This window comes from Centruroides sculpturatus, unplaced genomic scaffold, assembly GCF_000671375.1.
Source record: "Centruroides sculpturatus isolate CEXI.00-Female unplaced genomic scaffold, Cexi_2.0 scaffold1712, whole genome shotgun sequence".
Taxonomy (NCBI): Eukaryota; Metazoa; Arthropoda; class Arachnida; order Scorpiones; family Buthidae; genus Centruroides; species Centruroides sculpturatus.
This window is the reverse complement of record NW_019385964.1, coordinates 126,954-143,704: the sequence shown is the minus strand read 5'-3', so window position 1 is coordinate 143,704 and position 16,751 is coordinate 126,954. Positions and strand designations below refer to the sequence as shown.

The 16,751-nt window shown below is 32.4% G+C and overlaps 1 pseudogene; it reads left to right on the top strand.

Moving 5' to 3' along the window:
* The first annotated feature begins 4,179 nt into the window (after positions 1-4,179).
* LOC111612843 lies at positions 4,180-8,181 on the top strand (annotated as a pseudogene).
* Positions 8,182-16,751: the final 8,570 nt, after the last annotated feature.

Sequence of the window (16,751 nt, the reverse complement as noted above, 5' to 3'; positions counted from 1 at the left end):
CTGTCATCGAAATTATCATAATGTTTCATTTGTCGCAATGTTTTTACATTTTAGATGTTTTGTTTGGATAATGAGTATGCTATTACACCAGGACCTAAGACGATGATGTATAGTACAGCTGACCGAACACTTTTAATACGCCGTTTAGTAAAATCATTATAAACAGTTTTAATTTGCATAAATTTGAACTTTTGTTATTTTGGGTAACATTTCGAATAAAAATTGTTTGTTTCGATGTAATATTATTCTTATAGGCATAAAATTAAGCGACAAAGGTTTTACCTTCGTACAGTCAAAGTTCGGATTACGAACGCCCCTGTTTACGAACAAAATTTTGAACGCTATATTTGCTCTGATTGCCATACGATAACTCGGTTTCCGAACAAGCTACTCGGCAGAGTCTGCCATCAATGGTCAACCTCCTACGCTTCTGATGTTAAAGAAAGCCAACCAATCAACGACAGAACTACCGATTTAGAAGTTAGTGTCGCCGAGATCTCCTTGCATTATGTAAGGAATTATGACATTGCTATTTAAATTGTATTTCAATGTGCGTGCGGGAAAGATATTATTGCCGTTTTTCAGTATGTGTCATAGTTAAATTTAAATCAAATTAATTAATAAAAACCGCGTTAATTTGCATAATACAAGTGTCATTCAAGAATTCATTTTTAAATATGCTCAAAGTAAATTAAATAACAANCTTGTTGGAGAACAATAAAAACACTACACTCAACAAGCCACCAATAAAACTCAACTGCCTAACCTATAACCAAAGTCTCCTTTTAATTTGTTTTTAAAAAAAAGCGCTTGACAAACTTGCCCCGCATGCCGAAGTTTCCCGGTCTCCCCTATATATATATACAGCACATGTACTGTACAGATCTGTTGTTGTAATGATAAAATAGTATGGGGAAAACTTTTGATTTGAAGCAATCCGTTGCTCGCGCAAACAGTAACGATAGCGAAGATTAAGATTATTAGCTTACAGTCGATTTTACCCGTTTTCAACAGGTGCAAGAATTAGGTTCCACTTTTTTCTGTGGCTAATTAGAGAATTTTAAGATAGGTCTAAAAATATGCTCGATTCCTGCAAAAACGAAAAATATCTCATATAAAATACTACAGTATAATCCGAGTTCTTTAGGGTAATCCTTAACCCTATCCTTCTCGCCGCGAGTGGATTTCCAAAAATCTCTTCTTAGTGTGCATTCCCATGTCGTACTCTAACTGTGTACCAAAATTCAACTATCAACTCCTAACCGTTTGGGTTCTGCGCTTATTATTATTATTATTATTATTATCAACCCATCTCGATTATATACAGTGGTACCTCAGGATACGAAATTAATCCGTTCCGAAACTGAGATCGTATCATGAAAATGTCGTAAGGTGAATCAACTTTTCCCATACGATTACATGTTAAACCAAATAATTCGTTCCAACGCGAAAAACATACTCGAATTAAAGCCAAGTAATACATTTAAAAAAATAACTGTAGTAAGGAAAACAAATTAGCATTAATGCCGTCAATGCCGGGAGCTTTGCCTTCTTTTAGCTTTTTGAAAGCGTTGTCTATTTCATGGTAGTTGAATTCAGGGGAGTTGTCTGTATTAATAGGGATGTTCACAGTATCACGAATAGAGCCTTAATGTAACGTCGTATGGTGAATTTTTGTTCGTATCGTGGAGCAAAAATATGTTCGAATTTCATGTCGTATCCTGAAAATTTCGTATGCTGGGGCGTTNCTTGGTAGCCAGTTAATTAAACTAAAACTAAAATTTTAAAATGAAATTAAAATTAATTTTAAAATTAAATCAATTGAAACACAATAGATTTTTTTAACTTTTTCTGCCCTGTGGGCACAAAGAAGACCTCTTTCAGCAAGATAAGTAAGCCCATTATGGGTTCGGAGAGACTCACGATGGGATGGCCGGGTGATGAGAGACGGTGCCTGATATATCCGGATGGACCACCCCTGAGGAATTCCTTGGAATGCAGCCCCCATCCCTCATCACCCGGCCGTCCCATCGTGAGTCTCTCCGAACCCATAATGGGCTTGCTTATCTTGCTTAAACAGGCCTTCTTTGTACCCACAGGGCAGAAAGAGTTAAAAAAACATATACTGTAAATCGCTATATCTCTAGTCAGGACGAATAGTACAGTTATGAACTAACGGGATTTCGAACTATCTGAGTTCGAATTAACGAGGATTTGCAGGAATCCCTCGTTTCTTTAATTTTTTTGATATACTTATATTATAGTTTAATTATATAATTATAATTTACTTTTTATGTACAGTAATACTCCGAACTTACGCGATAGGTGGGACCGAGCGATAACCGCGTAAGTCTGGTATAATTTCGCGTATAAATACATACAAATAATTTTTAATTGGGGCCGGAGACTAAAGAAAACAATAATTTAGAAAAAATGTTAATATAATAAAATCTTAGCTAATACATATGTATAACAAATTATATTATTATACAATTTTTCACATTTACTTGATTATCACACCATAATTTTAACATTGTTTCCATCTCAGCGATAATAACGTGATGTTTACGAATGATGCTTGAATTTAAAGATTGAGCATTTTTCACAGCTTCGAGAATTTTTTCTTTACCTTTTATAATTGTTCTGACTGTCGATTCCGGTAGATCAAACTTCTTTGCCAATTCACAAATTTTCATTTTTGTATCGAAGTCTTTAATAATGGGTACGTTCGTAAAGTCAAACGAGTTAAACGCGTTAGTAACGAATCGTTCGAAAAGTCTAACGAAATAGGAATAACGATGACGTCATTCTCGTTTAACTCGTTCGACTTTACGAACATACCCAATGTTAACTTTACATTCCAAAGATAAAGTTTTTCTTTTCTTGTTTGATGCAGAAGAATCAGTTCTACTTCGTTTGGATGACATAGTAGAGTCTCTCAAGTCTCCGTAGATATAACAAACACAGAAATAAATAACACAAAATAAATTGTAGCTATGTGTAGATTTCACGAAACACGTTCGAACATGTAAGCTGAACAATAGTATGAGGGGAGTGAGTTATCAAGAGTTGCGTGGCGTTCAAACAAAAGACGAATCGACAAGATTTGAAAATCGCGTAACTCCGGGTTCGCGTAAGTCGGGGTAGTGTAAGTCGAGGTATTACTGTATTGTAATGTCTTTTTTATTTATATGCATATATTTTATGATATTTTATTTCCAATAATTTCTACCTGAATCCTAAGCCTTCTTGTAAAAGTAGAAAAAAATCAGCAAGATTTCCACTATGTCTGATAAATTCAGTTTTATTATTAATCTCTCTAAATTTCATTACATTTTCCATCTGTGAAAGAATATGAATTCAATTAAAATATATGTAGTAAAATTTATTGCTATTATAAAGATATTGATAAATAATAGTAATTATATAATACTCTTAATTTTGGCTACAATTATAAATAAATTAATATACCACATAGATTGTCAACTAAAGTAATAGTGGCATACAAATTTTAAGTTATATTCCTATAAGAATAACAGCATGAATATATTGAATATTATTTAAAATGATTTCTAAATATTTTACAATGTATCAATCTAATTATTGCAAAAATAATTTATATTATTTCAGAACAAGTGACAGAAAGTTATTTCGTTTTCTATATATTGTGTATGTACAGTTAAACGGTTTTCGAACGTCTTACTGTTCGAACATTTTGGTTTACGAACAGAATTTATAACTCGTAATTGTATCGGTTGCCGAACAACACACTCGGCAAGAGCCAGCCACAGATTACAGAAACACAGATGGCCAACACCTAATACTACCTAAGTTAAAGACAATCGAGTGCCGATCAATCTTCGACAGAATTACCGATTCAAAAGTTAGTGTTGCCGAGATCACCTCGCGTCTTTAGACGTCACGATTCAGATCACACCACCTAGATAACAAGGCTGTACTGCTAAAACATCACGTGCACGTGACGTAAACAAGCGTATATCATCGGAGTGACTTAACGGGCACCATTACTGCTTGCACGTGTTGTTGTAGGTTTTCGTTTCGTTTGTACGTTTTACATTATTTCTGATGAAGTAGAGATGGCTTACATGTGTTGTGTGCCGGGATGTAAAAGAAATTATCACAACGGCCCAAAATTGAGTGTATTTTCTTTTCCAAAAAATGAAGAAATGCGACGAAAGTGGATACGAGCAATTTGCCGTCAAGATTTGTCCCTACCGGAAGCTCAAGGGTAAGATAATGTTCTTTTCTGTTATTTTCTGTACCTTTTTACCAAGCATTTAATATAATTATAATTATAAATAAATAAATATNATTTTATAACGTCATTAAATATAAAAATTAAAATGAATTGTTACGGTACCTTGATCAGTAAGTGATCCAAAAAGAGCCCATATGATGTCGTATAACTTTATTTCTCTCTTTTCGTGCAATTTTCGGCTATGATTGATGATAAAATAAAATGACAAACTGCTAATTATGAAAAATATGACTGTTGCTATCCACACCTAAAAGAATTAAATAAAAAATTATTAATGCAATATGCAACATTGAATAGAAAAATAAAGTAACTATTTCTTCAATTGAATACAATGTATACATTTTGTCATTTCAAATTCACTAAATGTAAAAATTTATTATAAATCCGTATTAGTAGGCCTAAAAGTTAAAACACTATACATAGCAAATATTGTAAAAGACTAAAAATTATAATAAGGTAAACTTAAACCTTTTTTAAAATGGTCATAGTCGATAATTAGTTATATAATCTAAATATATAAAATTGCTTGTCCTGACTGACTGAATGACTCACTTTCTCACAGATTCATCATCGCCCAGAGCAGACCGCTGAACCTAAAGTGGTGAAATTTGGTAGACAGTTAGGGTACGTCATGGAAACGCACACTAAGAACGGATTTTTCGAAATTCCTCCGCGGGGGAGAGGAAAAGAATTAAGGCTTAACCGGAACAACGGCTTCTACTGTACTATTTTAGATGCGATTTTTTTGTTTTTATCTGCGTTGTGGTAGGGTATGCCATGAGAATGCACACTAAGAAAGGATTTTTCGAAATTCTCCCGTAGGCGGGATAAGGAGAGGATTTAGTCTTCATCGAGTACTTAGGTGTATTAAATTAATAGCATTTCAGACATTGTTATAAATATTTTTATCTATGTCGATTTTAAAAATGTTCGAACCGTTTTAAATTCGAATTTGTTATTGCATATTGATTCGTTTATACAACGATTGTAAACGTTCCAGAAAATTGATTAAATTGAAAATAGTTCGTTTGATTCTCGGCAATTCTCATTATTCTCAGCGGTAGATGTTATATAACAATTACTATGGTTGTTGAAATATTGAATGTAAATGGGGTTTGCTTGCAAAAGCCGCGAGTAACAGCTAGTTCTTTCATATGCATAATATACAACGTGAATTTAGTAATCATAAGCTGAAATTTTATCGAAATTATTGGTATAATATTTGACTATAATTAACTGTTTTAATATTAATTAAGCAATTTGCACGTAGAATAGGCTATTAGTGCCGTCATTCGAAGCAACATGACTATCTGTTGCACGAAAAGTCATATCACAAAACACTCCATGAACATGAGGACAACAGTAGGACACAGGAAGAGAGTTATATGCTTATACAGTATTGTCCAAGAGGATAATCGAAAAGTAATTATAATATTCTAATTGCAAGTGTTTTGTATATGAAAGAAATGGAAAAACTATCACAGTTGTAATTTGTGCAAAGAATTGCAGTAACGATTACAACTGTTTTGTACTTTCTAAAATCTGAATGCAATAATATATTCATAGTTTCTGTGAGGACTCCATCTTGATAACCAACGTTGAATCAAAAGTTTAATATATGAAAATATTTAAATTTTTTGATTATTTATAGAAAGCATTTTCTAATTTTATANTTGTTCTATGTCATTATTTTTATATTATTACAGTGAATTACTTTATATCCATACATTGATTTTTATGAGTTAATATTGTTTGTGCAACTCTCTGGCAGTATACTTCTGAAGCTAGTATTTTTTCTTTTTCAGTTGCTGTCCCTTCACAGTTACCTAATTGTCCTCAATACTTACCACAACAGACATCTGCGACTAGAAGGGTACCACCAGAATCCAGAAAAACCCGTTTAGAAAATGCAGCATTAACTGCTGCACTCAGTGATAGCCTAAAGACATTTAAATATACTGAAGCAAATACTTTGGGAAGTTTAGAAGAGCTGAATGAAAAAGTGAAAAATTGTGATATTCCTGGTGATTGGACTGTATACATATTATATTAATTACTTACAAGCCAAATCCAACAGTTACATGTAGCATGCAAGTAGATGACACTTCGCTTACAAGAATATATTTAAGAATATAGAACTGAAACTATGTACTTATTTTACCAATTATTGGATATATTCAAAACATAACTTTGTAATTTGTAAGCAATTTTAATCAGCCTGTGCTTATTGCGGTACCTGAATATGTAATCTTAATATTACGTTAATAAACCAGATGGATGATGATGTACTTCATGGCACGAATCTTCCATGTAAAGTGGGTAACATAAATGATAAAGAAAAAATTTTGAAAGAATGCAATGTGAAATTCTCTAAATCGGAATATGTCAATTTTTCGACTGATGACTTTACTAATAAGATTATGAGCACTTTTGATCATTTAGAAACCATACTTCCAGACAAAGTAACGATGATTACTTTTATAAGTGAACAGGTAAACCTCCTACCTATTATTAGGAACAGAGAAAGATACTCTTGGAGCACAGTGATACTGTTGGAGCACAATGACTTCAGTATCACCTCATGGTTATAGATTTCTTAGGGCCTCAAATATCTTAAAACTGTCGAGTCCATCCACTATTCAACAATTATGCAATAGTTTTCAAAGCAACCTTCTATTAGAACAAGACCCATCAAACTTGTTAAGCTATATATCAATAAAAAGAAATTTCTTATTACCAGATGATAAAGTAGTTGTTTTACTAATGGATGAAACTCACTTGCAACCAGATTATGATTACAAGGGAGGAAATGTAGTTGGAGATGCTTTTGACAGCAGTGAATTTGCCAATCGAGCACACGTATTCATGATTAACAGCATGTTTTCTAGTTTTAAAGAGGTTGTGCACATATTGCCAATCAGAACAGTCACAAGTAACATGTTGCATAAGTTCGTGAAAAATATCAGATTGGGATTGAAGGATCTTTGCACTGACGTAGTGGCAGTTGTTGCAGATAATAATAAGTTAAACAGTGCATCAATGGCGTTTTTAATAATCCTTCAAATGTAACATACATATCCTTATCCAAAAGATTCAAACAGAAATCTTTATTTTGTCATTGATACAGTGCACATATTGAAGTGCATTCGTAATAATTGGTTAAATAAACAACCTGAAGAACAGATGGTATATCCTCATTTTGATGATGACCAATGTTTAGAACCTCAGATTGCCTCATTCAATGTACTAAAACAATTACACTCAACAGAAAGATCAAATATTTTAAAGTATGGCTACAATCTTTCTCTGAAAGCGTTGTACCCATCATCTATTGAGCAACAAAATGTAAAGTTGGTTTTACAAATATTTAACAAAGGCATCTGTACTACTTTAAAACAATTGGGACTAATCAGACATTTTGATCACTGGAAAGTAACTGCAAATTATATGTACAATACATGGTGGGACATTGTTAATGTAAAAACACCTTTGAAAGGGTAGAGATTCCGAAACGTTTTTCAAGAGTCCATTACATCCCAATCACGTGAAATTGTAGTGTATTTGAATAAATTTTTGGTTTGGTTACAAAGATGGAAAACATTTCCAGATAAATGTGAATTAACACATGAGACATACTTAGCCTTAAAATTCAGCACACAAGCATTGCCGAAACTTTCAGAATACAGTACTGGCTGTCAAAGAAAGGCAATAATTATTTCCTATGTGAGAAGGTTCAAACTGATAACCTAGAAGATCGATTTGGAAAATATCATCAACTGGCTAGGTCTCATTATCATTTATCAGTCAGGCAAATTTTTGAACCTGAAAGCAAACTGAGAATCCAGAATTTGCTTCCACTTGTCATTAAGTCAAATGTTCTTGATGAATTTCCAATACAGTAAACGTAAATGCATGTGTTGTGTCAGAAATTTTTATAAATGAAAGTGACAAGCATGTTAACTTACAGATATTGTCACAGATTTTGGTATTGAATTGCATAGTTGATGATGATTCTATTGATGAGATATTTGATGATATATGGCTTCTACTTACCTACATAGGGGAATATGTTTCTTATACACTAACAAAATTTTCTTTGAGAACGAGAAAGGAATGCAGTTGGAGTGATGAGTGTTTTTCTTTACTTGGAGAAGTTGATGGAAGTTCTGCAGATTGAATATGTACTCTTTTTGTTATCCTCTCTTCCTGCCATCATATGATGGTTTGTTTGTATTTCCAGGACAGAGTGAGTTGAAAGGCAGTTGTTGCATTTTTAAAAAGTCGCTAAGTATCTTTCTCACCAGAAAGCAGACCATTGTCAGAGCTTCACATTCTCCAATGACGTAGTCGTAAATAAATGGCCTGGTGTTAATAGCGACTCCAATCAGAATAGTGGTAATCTGTTCAGCGTTCAGTAATTGATTCCCGAGGATCTTACAGAGACTTCTCTTTACTGTCTTTTCATTATCTCCTGTTATTCGCCCTCTCAACGATAAAGATTCATGTGATACCATGGTAAGCAGAAAAGTAAGCTTAATTTTCTACTGGCCATTAATAGCCTCAATACCAAACTTATTACTACGACCACGAATGACTTTAAAGTGACTGATCATTTTACTTTTGATAAAAATATAAAATGATCAAACAGTCATCTTAAGGTTATTTGTGGTCATTATTCGTGGCCATAAATGTAATTTCCTGTCGGTAGCATGAAAGAATTTAGCATTCTCTGAACAAATTTTAGAGATTGACCATAAAGCGTTGTAACGAGAGGAGGAAACTACCTGTTGACACCTCTTAGAATATTTCATGGTGAATGGCCTGAGAGATGATGCATGTAAAGAGGGTAATGATTGCCTTTCTGTTAGAATGGTTATTGCATTTTAACAGAAAGGCGTACATAAAGAGGAGGCCTGAAAATTCAATTCCAGTAACTAAGAAAACAGAGATAGATATATACTGTCATACAGAAGTGGAAAGCCATGGAATGGAAGACTCAGGCTGTGACTTAAAGGTGATGACCACAGTGGCTAAATCTGGAAGCATTGAGTAGTTCTAAATGAATAGGCTGCTATGTATAGTACAGGGCCTTTTTTCTTCAGAAATGCATTCTGAAGGAAGAGAGTGTTCATCCATAGGCTATAAATCCTCTGATTGAGATAGCCAAGAGGGTTCTTGCAACCATGACGTACAATTAGCAAGGTTATGGGATTGAATCGCGATATAAGTGATATTTAGGGTGGACGGTCCGTACCCGTACAGTGGCGCCATTGATTGGTGATATATTCTATCTCAGTGAATTGATTCTGTACTATTGTCTTCCACGGGGTTACCATGAATTGAGCTGAGAACGATCGTAGCAGCGTTCTAAGTATGGCATGCTGTAGGAGGAGTTTGGTCTCGGATGTGATATATTTTACAAATGCAAGAGTCCAGCAAAGTTGAGTAGTTCAATTCAAGGTAAGCTCAGTCTATTCTACTCAGTCTATTCTACAAAAGGAGCAGATGGAAATGCCTGAAGGAAGCGTAGCATGGACATAGGTAATAACACCACAGATCATTCGCTTGCAACACATAATACGTGAATTGTTGCTCGGTGTAAATTTGTGGCTAACGAGCTGATCCAGTGAGGAATGCACAGTAGAGCATTTGATTATCCGAATGTCGATCAACCGAAAGCTTTCCAGTCAGCAAATTTCAATTTCCGCTAGTGCTGTGGCGCTACTATCTATGGCTATGTCTTGGGCTACTCCAATATTATTTTTGTTGGTGTGAGTGTTTTAGCTGGCAGCACTGGCGCAATCATAATAGGGTACTTAAAGACGTGCCAGGATTTGAACGAATATCAACATGGGATAAGTTAATATATTTTTTCGTACATAATCGGTTATCCAAAAAATCGATTTTCCTTAACAACCCCAGATCCCAATTGATTCGGATAATCAATTTTCTACTGTACATAGATGATAGTTGCAGACTTTCTACCCATTACTTCCAAGAAGTAGGAATGTCTGCGGATAAAAGTTCATCTCGTTACAGTTAATGGAGCAGGGGTGGCCCTAAATTCAGAAACTTGTGGCACGTGTCTTCCCTTTCTCGTCAGGATTGCCCTTTTCCTAATTCCCGAGATAACCCCCTGATTTCGTTATCAATAAATAACAGAAAATTCATGACTTCTGGAAAGCCTATTCTGCAAATATAAAAGAAACTAATATAGCATATTTCTTCATTATCCCATGTAACGGGATATCCCTGTTTTTATGTAATTATTTGTTCGTTGTATGTTAACCAAAACCAAATTTTTTGTTTTCAAGGCCATGTTAACCCTGAGTGCAGCCAACTCCACCTTGAGGAAAAGTTGATCTGACGTTGAGTCATAGTTTGAAGCTTATTGCCTAATGTATGATGCCCTTTTTATAGCTTGTGCTTTTTTTCCTGTAGTCTGCGGACACTGCTGTCATAGAGATATGTCTCTTGGAAGATACTTTTCCCGGCAACGGAAAATGAAACAAATAGTCCGTCTGCGTGGATCATAGTGGTGTGATAATGTGACAAGTAGCAAACGCTTCCAGCCTAGACCCCCAGAGTGCCATAAATAATGCCTTGTCAATCAATCAATGGAGAATTCATCGTTTTCAATACCGCACTAGTGGCCATAAACTTGTGTTTGCAGGTCATGTGGAACATTGTCAGCTGCGCAGCTGTGACACATTGATAGCAATATATCAGTTGTGTAGCCGTTTTCCCTCACAGAGTCGATCCTGCCTATCATGCTCATAACATTACATGGCTGCATGCCGGCAGAATCAGTGTCATCCCCGAAAAGCCGTCCATATAAAGACGCTTGTCGAATATCTGAGCTGCTACCGAATGGCTTGCTGCAGAGTTCATTGAGGGTTGCTGATATAAGAGAAAGAGACTAGAAGACAATCTGAAGATAATATGTTGAAAACGGTAGACAACAGGTTTTTCTGTGGTGTTTACGCGTCCTACCCTGTCTTGTGTCAGAGGAAACCAGAAGAGGGGGTGAAATGTCTGTTTACTAACACTGCATTAAATTTAATATATGCCAAATATAATCCCGAAAAGGGTTTACATTCCAAAATGTTTTCTATATGATGAAAAACCTTAAAAAGTGCAAACCTGGCAATATTGTTTACTTGTTAATTCTGAGAGTCAGTGTATGTATTGATTGATTGACAAGGCATTATTACTGTTATTTATTACCACAGTTCAGGTTTTCATTCCACATGCTGAACTGTGTTGTATTTATTTAATGTGTTTAATTAATAATATGCATTTAATTTTACTCAATGTATGGACTGACAACGCAAATAAATTTATTCATTACTTTTAGTAACAAAATAAAAATTTTTGAGTACAATAATCATTTGATTGTTAATTATCATAACTTAAACAATTTTAATTCTAACCTAAAAAGAAATATTAATTTTCTAATTAAATATTAACGAATCGTTTTAAGAATCAAAAATCATGATAAATTTTTCTCAACTCCGATTACTCAAAATGCCGGATTCTTCCAATTATCGATACCGATTAATAGTTCCATAACTAAATCGAATGTAAATTTACTTTACCTATAGCAATTAGTCTGAAAATGGTTAAAATAACAGAAACTTAACGTCAAAGTAAACTGATCTTTCGCAAGAATTAAAATAGTTTTCTGAAGATAGGAAAAATATGCATAGGTCTAAATTAACTTGAGAAAATAAAATATTTAAAAGAGAAATTACTATATGATCATTGTATACTTTTCAGGTCACTGCTAATTAAAAATATAATTTATTTCTTTAAAGACTATCCCACTATTCTTGTTAATGATAAAAAAATTCTAAAAATTATATGAAAATGTGATTTTAAGAATAAATTAAGCACTTACGTTTAATAATAAATAATTTAGTTTAAATGAACCTTATTTCCAATTATTTTTAAATAGATCATGAAAATAATAATAAATGTTGTTTTAAATTTGAAAAGAAATAACATACCTGAAACGTTGCTACCCGAAGTGTGACATTCTCTAAAGGTTTTTTCATTTTTAAGATATTTCATAAATAGATAAGACCAAGTACTGGCTTTCTTTTATTTTACCTATGTGTAAGAAAATTTATATTATAAAATAAAATTCTACATATAGGCCTAATATTTAATATATAATACATATAATATATTTAATATATATGTTACAGTCAAAACCCGTTTTTAGTTAGAACGCGTTCTAACTAGTTGAAACTAGTTTATACTGAATGTCCTTGTTAAAACCCGTTTTGTCTAGTTAAAACTAGTTTTAACTCAAATTCATTTTTGACTAGCAGTAAATTCTAGTTTTAACTAGACAAAACGGGTTTTAACAAAGACATTCAGTATAAACTAGTTTCAACTAGTTAAAACGCGTTCTAACTAAAAACGGGTTTTGACTGTAACATATATAATATCTTCATTTAAATTCATATTTTCCCAAATTTGAATTAAATTTAAAAATTAAATTTAAATAATTTAAGTATAGTTCCTTCTCGTCAAGAAGCCGTATTCATAAACTCGCGTAAACTGATAAGCTATTCGTTTAACGTTAATCCACTTTCTTTTAAAGAATCAAATTAAATAAAACTAGAATTAAACTAGAATTTACTGTAGTCAAAAATGAATTTGAGTTAAAACTAGTTTTAACTTGACAAAACGGGTTTTAACAAAGGCATTCAGTATAAACTAGTTTCAACTAGTTAAAACGCGTTCTAACTAAAAACGGGTTTTGACTGTAACATATATAATATCTTCATTTAAATTCATATTTTCCCAAATTTGATTCTTTAAAAGAAAGTGGATTAACGTTAAACGAATAGCTTATCAGTTTACGCGAGTTTATGAATACGGCTTCTTGACGAGAAGGAACTATACTTAAATTATTTAAATATAACTTTAATTATAAACATGTGGAATGCATTTCGGGTACACAAATCCCTGATCATCCCAATAAGGGGTTAAATCTCTCTCTCTTTTTTGCGGGAAGAATGTCCCAAATTCCTTCTTAATTAATGTGCATTCTCATGTGGTACTCTAATTGTGCACTGAATTTCAAGTTCCGAGTTTTAACCGTTTTGGCTCTGCGCTTAATAATATTATTATTACAGTATTATCATCATCACCAACTCATCTGGATTATATTATGAGACTAGCAGATGAGCCAGACATTGCTCGGGCGAAAAATAATCTAGTAATCTTAATCTTTGCTTTTGTTATTTCGTACTTCTAACACTTCTACTATATTATATTATAGTATTTGATTTATATTTACATAGGTTATCTTACGTAGAGTTTATCTTACCGAGTGTCTAATCTAACACATTTAAAAAAATTATTAAACTGTGTACATTAGAGGAATAAAGAATTTTTAAAATGTGTTAGATGGTGATTCGGTGTGATAAACTCTTACGTAAGATAAACTTTATAGTTATATAGTCGATCTAACCCGTTTTCATCGGGTGCAAGAATACAGTGGAACAATCAAGAGGAGGCAAGAAGGCGAGTGACCTCCTTATAGAAAAAACAATCAACAAAATTTGTCAAATTTAAGAAAAAAGTGAAAAATTAGCAATTGCTTACTCATTTCCTTATGCTTAAATAGCTTTATAAAAAGTTATTATTTTTATTATAAATTTTATAAGAAAAAACCAGCAAAAATGTTTCACCCTATTTAAAGTTTCACCCTATTTAAAGCTTAATAAGAAAGAAATGATAGCTTAATAATTGTTTGAACAAGTTAATAACAGCAAATTTTTAAAATATTGTAATCTTGTCAAAAATAAATAATTTTATTTAAAATGCGATGCTATTATAAAACAATTTCTAATATTCTACAAGTAAAAAATCTCCAATTTTCTTACTCTAATTATAACGTTTGCTATTTAAAATGATTATTATATATATTTCTATGATTAAATTTTTATTCTAATTATTAGANAAAATAAATCTACATACATTTCTGTGAACACGTCCATTGCGACCGGTCCAAGTTCCATTTTTTAATTTAATACCTTCATCAACATCTTCAAATAAATATGTGCTGTAATAAAACATATTTATGGAATATTTAATAATGAAAACTCTCATAATTACAAATGATAATAATAATAATAATTGTTTTTTTGAAAAGTAGCTTCCTATTCAGAGTGTTGGCGCAACTGTTTAAAGAAATTCATTTAATTAAATATATATTTTAACTGTAATACAATAAATATATTAAATTATATTTAAAATTTTACATGAACAAATATACTTTTTATTTTGAAACAATAAACAAATTTTTATAAACGAAGTTAACAATAATTATTTATTTTATGATATTCAAGACAATTTTGTACATGCTTTTCGCATAGTTTTCTATTTATCGCATTATTGATACAATTTCAAAATTTGTATATTAATAAAAAATTACATTCATTTTCATATTTTTGTCGCCACACATAAACAAAATTTCTACATTCTATTAGGTAAAGGTTGAAAATTAACTGCTGTATAATTTTATTACAAACAAAAACCGTTGAGATGAAAAAACTGCACAAAGTAAAACGTTATGAGAATTTAGATGACTGCCAAATTTTTCTTCGTAGGAGTTTTTATGCGGTAAAGATAAGATTCGAGCCTCGAATACGTGCTCACAATATTTTTGTTAGTTTTGTACATTTCGTTTAAACCGCCAAGGTTTTCTTAACCAAAGAAAACGCTTAAAAAATTTGACTGTCATCAAAATTATTATAATGTTTCATTTGGCGCAATGTTTTTACATTTCAGATGTTTTGTTTGGGTAATGAGTATGCTATTACACCAGGATCTAAGACGATGATGTATAGTACAGCTGACCGAACACTTTCAATACACCGTTTAGTAAAATCATTATAAATAGTTTTAATTTGCATAAATTTGAACTTTTGTTATTTTGGGTAACATTTCGAATAAAAATTGTTTGTTTCGATGTAATATTATTCTTATAGACATAAAATTAAGCGACAAAGGTAAAATAACGTTGAGTTATTTTATCTTTGTCAAAGTTCAATTACAAACGCCCCTGTTTACGAACAAAATTTTGAACGCTATATTTGCTCTGATTGCCGTACGATAACTCGGTTTCCGAACAAGCTACTCGGCAGAGCCTGCCATCAATGGTCAAACTCCTTCTGATGTTAAAGAAAGCCGACCAATCAACGACAGAACTACCGATTTAGAAGTTAGTGTCGCCGAGATCTTGCATTATGGAAGAAATTATGATATTGCTATTTAAATTGTATTTCAATGTGCTTGCGGGAAAGATATTATTGCCGTTTTTCGGTATGTGTCATAGTTAAATTTAAATCAAATTATTTAATAAAAACCGCGTTAATTTACATAATACAAGTGTCATTCAAGAATTCGTGTTTAAATATGCTCAACGTAAATTAAATGACAAAAATATATTAATGTAATATTATATATTATAATATCAATACTTATTTTTACTAGGTAGCCAGTTAATTAAACTAAAACTAAAATTTTAAAATGAAATTAAAATTAATTTTAAAATTAAATCAATTGAAACACAATAGATTTTTTTAACTTTTTCTGCCCTGTGGGCACAAAGAAGACCTCTTTCAGCAAGATAAGTAAGCCCATTATGGGTTCGGAGAGACTCACGATGGGATGGCCGGGTGATGAGAGACGGTGCCTGATATATCCGGATGGACCACCCCTGAGGAATTCCTTGGAATGCAGCCCCCATCCCTCATCACCCGGCCGTCCCATCGTGAGTCTCTCCGAACCCATAATGGGCTTGCTTATCTTGCTTAAACAGGCCTTCTTTGTACCCACAGGGCAGAAAGAGTTAAAAAAACATATACTGTAAATCGCTATATCTCTAGTCAGGACGAATAGTACAGTTATGAACTAACGGGATTTCGAACTATCTGAGTTCGAATTAACGAGGATTTGCAGGAATCCCTCGTTTCTTTAATTTTTTTGATATACTTATATTATAGTTTAATTATATAATTATAATTTACTTTTTATGTACAGTAATACTCCGAACTTACGCGATAGGTGGGACCGAGCGATAACCGCGTAAGTCTGGTATAATTTCGCGTATAAATACATACAAATAATTTTTAATTGGGGCCGGAGACTAAAGAAAACAATAATTTAGAAAAAATGTTAATATAATAAAATCTTAGCTAATACATATGTATAACAAATTATATTATTATACAATTTTTCACATTTACTTGATTATCACACCATAATTTTAACATTGTTTCCATCTCAGCGATAATAACGTGATGTTTACGAATGATGCTTGAATTTAAAGATTGAGCATTTTTCACAGCTTCGAGAATTTTTTCTTTACCTTTTATAATTGTTCTGACCGACAATTCCGGTAGATCAAACTTCTTTGCCAATTCACAAATTTTCATTTTTGTATCGAAGT